A 9,359-nucleotide genomic window follows, 5' to 3' on the forward strand; every position below is an offset into this window, starting at 1 on the left:
TCTCTGCTTTTAGGGTTGAGGTAGTCCATGGCCAAGTATTCAAAGTGACATTTGTAAGATAATTCCATTTTCCAACAAACCCCTTTCAGCTGAAACTCATTTCATGTTTAAATGCACTTTTACCATTTATTCTGTTTTGTTGTTTGTCAAAAAAAAAATATATTTTTACGAGTTTTAGTGGCCGCTGGCAAAAGAGCCATCAAGCACATTTTGACATTAACACAAGAAGGTTTTTTTTTATTATTTGGTACTTTTCCCACGAATGCTAATGTGTAAGGAAAATGTGTGATAGAAGACAAAAATATAAGAAAAATATCTCTATATATAATTCAAAATGGAAAAAACACGAAAAATACCAAGTACTTTAGATATCTTAAGTTATTTGACATGCAGACTACTGTAAAAATACATGTTGGTTCTAGATAGCAGCCAGAGGCTTTGAATTTAGATGTACAGTGTCTTTGTAGATCAGGAAATAAAAGAGGATTCTTCTGCTGGATTAATTTACATTAACTGTATGGACAATAGGTACTTTGTGCTGGGAGCTAAAGATAAAGTCCGTCTAGTTTTATTCAATCCAATATGAGTTCATGGAGTCCATGGCATTTTGGGAGTTTGACAAGAATTGACACCAGACTGATCAGTTACCTGTTAGCTCTGAGACTGGAAGGTAGTGATAAACTGTCAATGAGCTGCTTTAATACTGTATTCTTCCATAGACCTCCTGTAATGACTTGATTGATTGGTAAAATACCCAAAAGACCTATACATTTGAGTCACTTTAATGCCTCAGTTAATTATTTTATTTCACAGCTGTTGATTGGTATCAGACTTAAAGCTGCCCTAATTAATATTTTTATTTTAACAATGGATCAAACGATAACGTGTAATGTGAAAGTGGTTGCATATAGTGACGAACCTACCAAAAACTACTGAGCATTTCAGCATCTTTTAGGTTTTTGTTACTGCTATTTGTCTGTGACTACCTAGCATTACTTAACACACTGCGTGCTAAATCATTAGCATGTGCACAGTACACATAGTCGTGTCTACCAGTCACAGGGTCAGTACTCCTGTCAGGCTTTGTGCAAATCAGTCAAACTCCCAAGAAGCCAGTATAGTCCCTTAAAACATAATTGTGAGGTAAGATATTTGGATATATCTTTTGAATCAGGATCTTTATTGACTTCCAAAGTAAACCATGACACTAAAAAGGCCAACGTCAGTTCTCTTTTTATTCAGTACATGCTTTGATTTGGCCTGTGCTGCTTTGGCACAGAGAGAGAGAGAGAGAGAGAGAGAGAGAGAGAGAGAGAGAAGTCGGTATGCTAACGCTGTTAGCTAGTTTCCTTACCACCAGAATGGAGCCTGGGGGTTGTTTCTTGTCAGCTGTAAGCTTTAACCGCTGTTATTTCTGTCCTGTTTATGTTGAAAACACTCATTTAAACAGACACGCACAATATCATACTCTGATTTAAACACAGCAACGTAACATTAGACACTATGCTCGCTTCAGCATTACACACACAAACACTCCTTGACTTTCCTCTTATTAGACATGTGGTGTGACTAATCTCCCTCAGGCCCACCCTGAGGCCTCTGGCTGTCATGTCTTCTCTCCCTTTCTTTCTCTTCCTCTTTCTACTCCACTGTTCCATTTCCTTCTCTTCAGTTTTACTCCAAAATGAGACCATCTTTTACTTTTGGACTACTTAAATTAATTAAAAGCAGCAGCTGTGAGTGTACACTTTAGTTAGTGAAGAAAGCATGCAATATACATTAGAAAAGATATGTAGTGAGTTTTGTTGACCCAGTATATGTGTATATGATTGTCGGATATAAGGGAATACTATACAATGATCCAGATGTAATATTTTATTCGTAATTAATGTAAAGTATATGAGTGAACATTCATTAATAAACTTAAAACTTCCTGTTACAGAGCTGAACCTCGACTGTTTGTGTGTGTGTGTGTGTGTGTGTGTGTGTGTGTGTGTGTGTGTGTGTGTGTGTGTGAGATGAAGACTGTGCACCATAGACACAATCAGTGCAACATTTTCATCTTTGTGTTTGGTTTCTTGTCCTGGATGTGGTTGTTTGAGTTCAGAGTGATGTTTCCCCCCAGCATTTAAGGCTTTCTGGGCACTTAGCCCCTATCCATTTGTAATGAAAAGTGTCTGTTATTTAAGAGTTTTTGCTATGTGGTGTGCTTTTAGTTTATTTAATATGACAGAATCAGTTTTGAGGCACATCTTTGCCATCACACTAATTCAGAGGCAGTATTTGCAGAAAGTAGAGACCAAACTGTCAAAGAAACTAGTTTCATAAAAACTAGTTTCATAAAATATCCTGCTTTTGGACCATTGAGTAATAAACTGTGTCTGCGTTGTTCGAACTACACACTAATATGTAATACCACTGTAGTATGCAAAATTATTTTGTGAAAGGTGAGGAGAACAAGTATACATCAAATGGAAATGTTCAAAACAGCTGTTTTACAGAAACTGATGTCATGAGTTCATCACAATGATCGTACTTCGCTACATTTCAAGTCGCACCAGTTACAGTTACATGAAAAGGTCGGGATAAACTGTGTGAGAATTGAACAGAAGAAAGAAGAAACATGACACTGCACTCAGCTGACACAACGGAAATGATACACTTTCTAAATGTGTTCCTTCACTGGCGGAGTGTCAGGAGTTGCAAGTTGTCCCCGGACCGGGGCTAGCAGTTAGTGAACAGTAAAAAAAATTAACTACATTGCAATCAAATTAAGGATCATGTCACGTCATTATGGTTTATACAATACTGTGACTTCAAATGTAGCATCACGTCACGTCATTTTGTGTCAAACTATATTGTAACTTATTTTTCAGACGTGTATGCCATATCATACTATGAATCTAATGACATTCTTATGACGTAGTATACTATGATGTTTTATATGACATTTATAATATACTATGAAGTTGAATGACATTTTTCTGACATACTATACTATGACGTTTTATATGACATTTGTATGACATACTATACTATGACTTTTTAATAACATTTTATGACATTCTATGAATTTTTAATTTATTTAAACATATTGTACTATGACTTTTTCATGTTTCAACATACTATACTTTTACTAGAAGATTTTTCGACATACAATTCTGACGTTTTTCAGACATCTTTCAACATTCTATACTATGACATCTTTATGACTTTTTTATGACTTTTTATCGACTAACTATACTATTACGTTTTATAACATACTATAACATGACATACTATACTATGACCCTTTTGTGCCTTTTTCCGACATACTCTGCTAGGACGTTTTTTATTACTTTTAGACATATTATACTATGACTTTTTTTCAACATACTATACTATAAAGTTTTTACTTTTTGCGACACACTGTAATATTACTTCTATTTTGACATACTATTCAACGTACTATACTATGGCTTTTTTATCACTTTTTTCGACATACTATACTATGACTTTTTTGGACACACTATAATTTGACCCTTTACTACTTTTTTCAACACACTATGCTATGACTTTTCATCACTTTTTTTCGACATACTATACTATGGGTTTTTTTATCACTTTTTTCGACATACTATATATGGCTTTTTTATCACTTTTTTCAATGCACTATATTATGGCTTTTTTCGACATACTATACTATAACATTTTTACTTTTTGCGACACACTGTACTATTACTTCTATTTTGACATACTATTCAACATACTATACTGTGACGCTTTTCTGACTTTGTTCGACATACTATACTACGACTTTTTTGACGTATTATACTATGGCTTTTTTATCACTTTTTTTGACATACTAGACTTTTTTTCCTCTTTTTTCGGCATACTATACTATGACTTTTTTCGACAAGCAATACTATTACTTTATTTCGACATACTATACTATGACATTTTTCCTCTTTTTTCTACATACTATAATTGACTTTTTTCCATTTTTTTCGACGTGCTATACTATGACTTTTTTCGACATGCTAAACTATGAATTTTTTTCAGATTTTTTTATATACTATACTATGACTATTTTCCACTTTTTTCGAAATGCTATACTATGACTATTTTTCTTCATTTTTCGGTATACTATACTATTACTTTTTTCGACATGCTATACTATTACTTTATTTCGACATACGAAATATATACTATACTATGACTTTTTTCCACTTTTTTCGACATACTATAATTGACTTTTTTCAGTTTTTTTCGACATGCTATACTATGACGTTTTTCGATATACTATACTATGACTTTTTTTCTTCTTTTTTTCAACATACTATACTATGACTATTTTCCACTTTTTTCAACATACTATACTATGAGTCTTTCGACATACTATACTATGACTTTTTACCTCTTTTCTCGACATACTATACTATGATTTTTTTCCCTCTTTTTTCAAAATGCTATACTATGACTTTTTTCGACATACTATACTAAGACTTTTTTTCCTCTTTTTTTGACATACTATACTATGACTTTTTTTGCTCTTTTTTCGCCATACTGTACTATGACTTTTTTCAATATACTATACTATGACTTTTTTTCAATTTTTTTTCGACATACTATACTATGACTATTTTCCACTTTTTTTGACATACTATACTATGACATTTTTTCCTTTTTTTTTTCGACATGCTATACTATAACTTTTTTTTGACATGCTATACTATGACCTTTTTTCGACATACTATAGTATGACTATTTTTCCTCTTTTTTCGACATACTATAACATGATTTTTTTCTACTTTTATCAACATGCTATACTATGATTTTTTTTCGACATGCTATCCAGTGAGTTTTTTCAACTATATTCGACATTCTATAGTATGAATTTTTTTCAACACACTATACTATGATTTATTTCCTGTTTTTTTGACATACTATACTATGACTTTTTCAACATGCTATACTATGACTTTTTTCGACATGCTATACTATGACTTTTTTCGACATACTATACTATGACTTTTTTCGACATACTGTACTATGACTTTTTTTCCACTTTTATCGACATAATATACTATGACTTTTTTTCGGCATATTTTTTCGACATACTATACTATGACTTTTTTCGATATACTATACTATGACATTTTTTTCCACTTTTTTCAACATAATATACTATGACTATTTTCCACTTTTTTCGACATGCTATGCTATCACTTTTTTCGACATGCTATACTATGACTTTATTTCCTCTTTTTTCGACATACTATACTATGACTTTTTTCGACATATTTTTTCGACATACTATACTATGACTTTTTTTTCAAATTTTTCGACATACTATACTATGACTATTTTCCACTTTTTTCGACATGCTATACTATGACTTTTTTTCCACTTTTTTCGACATGCTACATTATGACTTATTTACTCTTTTTCGCCATACAATACTATGACTTTTTTCTACTTTTTTCGATATGCTATACTATGACTTTTTTCAAATTTTTCGACATACTATACTATAACTTTTTTCCACTTCTTTCAACATGCTATACTATGACTTATTTCGACATGCTATACAATGACTTTTTTTGACATGCTATACTATGACTTTATTTCCTCTTTTTTCGACACACTATACTATGACTTTTTTCGACATATTTTTTCGACATATTATACTATGACTTTTTTTTTCAAATTTTTCGACATACTATACTGTGACTATTTTCCACTTTTTTCGACATGCTATACTATGACTTTTTTTCAACATGCTATACTATGACTTTTTTTCCACTTTTTTCCACATGCTACACTATGACTATTTTGCTCTTTTTCGCCATACTATACTATGACTTTTTTCTACTTTTTTTGATATGCTATACTATGAATTTATTTCCTCTTTTTTTGACATTATACTATGACTTTTGTCGACATGCTATACTATGACTTTATTTCCTCTTTTTTCGACATGCTATACTATGACTTTATTTCCTCGTTTTTGACATGCTATACTATGACTTTTTTCCTCTTTTTTCGACATGCTATACTATGACTTTATTTCCTCGTTTTTGACATGCTATACTATGACTTTTTTCGACGTATTTTTTCGACATACTATACTATGACTTTTTTTTCAAATTTTTCGACATACTATACTATGACTTTTTTCGACATACTATACTATGACATTTTTTTCCACTTTTTTCAACATAATATACTATGACTATTTTCCACTTTTTTCGACATGCTATACTATCACTTTTTTCGACATGCTATACTATGACTTTATTTTCAAATTTTTTCGACATACTATGCTATGACTATTTTCCACTTTTTCGACTTACTATACTATGACTTTTTTTCCACTTTTTTCAACATACTATACTATGACTTTGTTTTCAAATTTTTTCGACATACTATGCTATGACTATTTTCCACTTTTTCGACATACTATACTATGACTTTTTTTGCTCTTTTTTCGCCATACTGTACTATGACTTTTTTCAACATACTATACTATGACTTTTTTTCAAATTTTTTCGACATACTATACTATGACTTTTTTCGACATACTATGACATTTTTTTCCACTTTTTTCGACATAATATACTATGACTTTTTTCGGCATATTTTTTCGACATACTATACTATGACTTTTTTTGCTCTTTTTTAAACATACTATACTAAGACTTATTTTCCTCTTTTTTCGACATACTATAACATGATTTTTTTCTACTTTTATCAACATGCTATACTATGATTTTTTTTCGACATGCTATCCTGTGAGTTTTTTCAACTATATTCGACATTCTATAGTATGAATTTTTTTCAACACACTATACTATGATTTATTTCCTGTTTTTTTGACATACTATACTATGACTTTTTCAACATGCTATACTATGACTTTTTTCGACATGCTATACTATGACTTTTTTCGACATACTATACTATGACTTTTTTTCCTCTTTTTTCAAAATGCTATACTATGACTTTTTTTGACATGCTATACTATGACTTTTTTCGACATACTATACTATGACTTTTTTCGACATGCTATACTATGACTTTTTTTTAAAATTTTTCGACATACTATACTATGACTATTTTCCACTTTTTTCGACATGCTATACTATGACTTTTTTTCCACTTTTTTCGACATGCTACACTATGACTTATTTACTCTTTTTCGCCATACTATACTATGACTTTTTTCTACTTTTTTCGATATGCTATACTATGACTTTTTTCAAATTTTTCGACATACTATACTATAACTTTTTTCCACTTCTTTCAACATGCTATACTATGACTTATTTCGACATGCTATACTATGACTTTTTTTGACATGCTATACTATGACTTTATTTCCTCTTTTTTCGATATGCTATACTATGACTTTTTTCAAATTTTTCGACATACTATACTATAACTTTTTTCCACTCCGTTCAACATGCTATACTATGACTTATTTCGACATGCTATACTATGACTTTTTTCGACATGCTATACTGTGACTTTATTTCCTCTTTTTTCGACACACTATACTATGACTTTTTTCGACATATTTTTTCGACATACTATACTATGACTTTTTTTTTCAAATTTTTCGACATACTATACTGTGACTATTTTCCACTTTTTTCGATATGCTATAATATGACTTTTTTTCAACATGCTATACTATGACTTTTTTTCCACTTTTTTCCACATGCTACACTATGACTATTTTGCTCTTTTTCGCCATACTATACTATGACTTTTTTCTACTTTTTTTGATATGCTATACTATGACTTTATTTCCTCTTTTTTGACATACTATACTATGACTTTTTTCGACATGCTATACTATGACTTTATTTCCTCTTTTTTCGACATGCTATACTATGACTTAATTTCCTCTTTTTTTGACATGCTATACTATGACTTTTTTCCTCTTTTTTCGACATGCTATACTATGACTTTATTTCCTCTTTTTTTGACATACTATACTATGACTTTTTTCGACATGCTATACTATGACTTTATTTCCTCTTTTTTCGACATGCTATACTATGACTTTATTTCCTCTTTTTTTGACATGCTATACTATGACTTTTTTCCTCTTTTTTCGACATGCTATACTATGACTTTATTTCCTCTTTTTTTGACATGCTATACTATGACTTTTTTCGACGTATTTTTTCGACATACTATACTATGACTTTTTTTTCAAATTTTTCGACATACTATACTATGACTTTTTTCGACATACTATACTATGACATTTTTTTCCACTTTTTTCAACATAATATACTATGACTATTTTCCACTTTTTTCGACATGCTATACTATCACTTTTTTCGACATACTATACTATGACTTTTTTTGCTCTTTTTTCGCCATACTGTACTATGACTTTTTTCAACATACTATACTATGACTTTTTTTTGACATATTATATTATAACTTCTTTTCAACATGCTATACTATGATTTTTTTTCGACATGCTATCCTGTGACTTTTTTCAACTATATTCGACATTCTATAGTATGAATTTTTTTCAACACACTATACTATGATTTATTTCCTGTTTTTTTGACATACTATACTATGACTTTTTCAACATGCTATACTATGACTTTTTTCGACATGCTATACTATGACTTTTTTCGACATACTATACTATGACTTTTTTTCCTCTTTTTTCAAAATGCTATACTATGACTTTTTTTTGACATGCTATACTATGACTTTTTTCTACATACTATACTATGACTTTTTTCGATATACTGTACTATGACTTTTTTTCCACTTTTTTCGACATAATATACTATGACTTTTTTTCGGCATATTTTTTCGACATACTATACTATGACTTTTTTCGACATACTATACTATGACATTTTTTTCCACTCTTTTCAACATAATATACTATGACTTTTTTCCACTTTTTTCGACATGCTATACTATCACTTTTTTCGACATGCTATACTATGACTTTATTTCCTCTTTTTTCGACATACTATACTATGACTTTTTTCGACATATTTTTTCGACATACTATACTATGACTTTTTTTTCAAATTTTTCGACATACTATACTATGACTATTTTCCACTTTTTTCGACATGCTATACTATGACTTTTTTTCCACTTTTTTCGACATGCTACATTATGACTTATTTACTCTTTTTCGCCATACTATACTATGACTTTTTTCTACTTTTTTCGATATGCTATACTATGACTTTTTTCAAATTTTTCGACATACTATACTATAACTTTTTTCCACTTCTTTCAACATGCTATACTATGACTTATGTCGACATGCTATACTATGACTTTTTTTGACATGCTATACTATGACTTTATTTCCTCTTTTTTCG

Source organism: Sander lucioperca, chromosome 17, assembly GCF_008315115.2.
Source record: "Sander lucioperca isolate FBNREF2018 chromosome 17, SLUC_FBN_1.2, whole genome shotgun sequence".
Classification (NCBI taxonomy): domain Eukaryota; kingdom Metazoa; phylum Chordata; class Actinopteri; order Perciformes; family Percidae; genus Sander; species Sander lucioperca.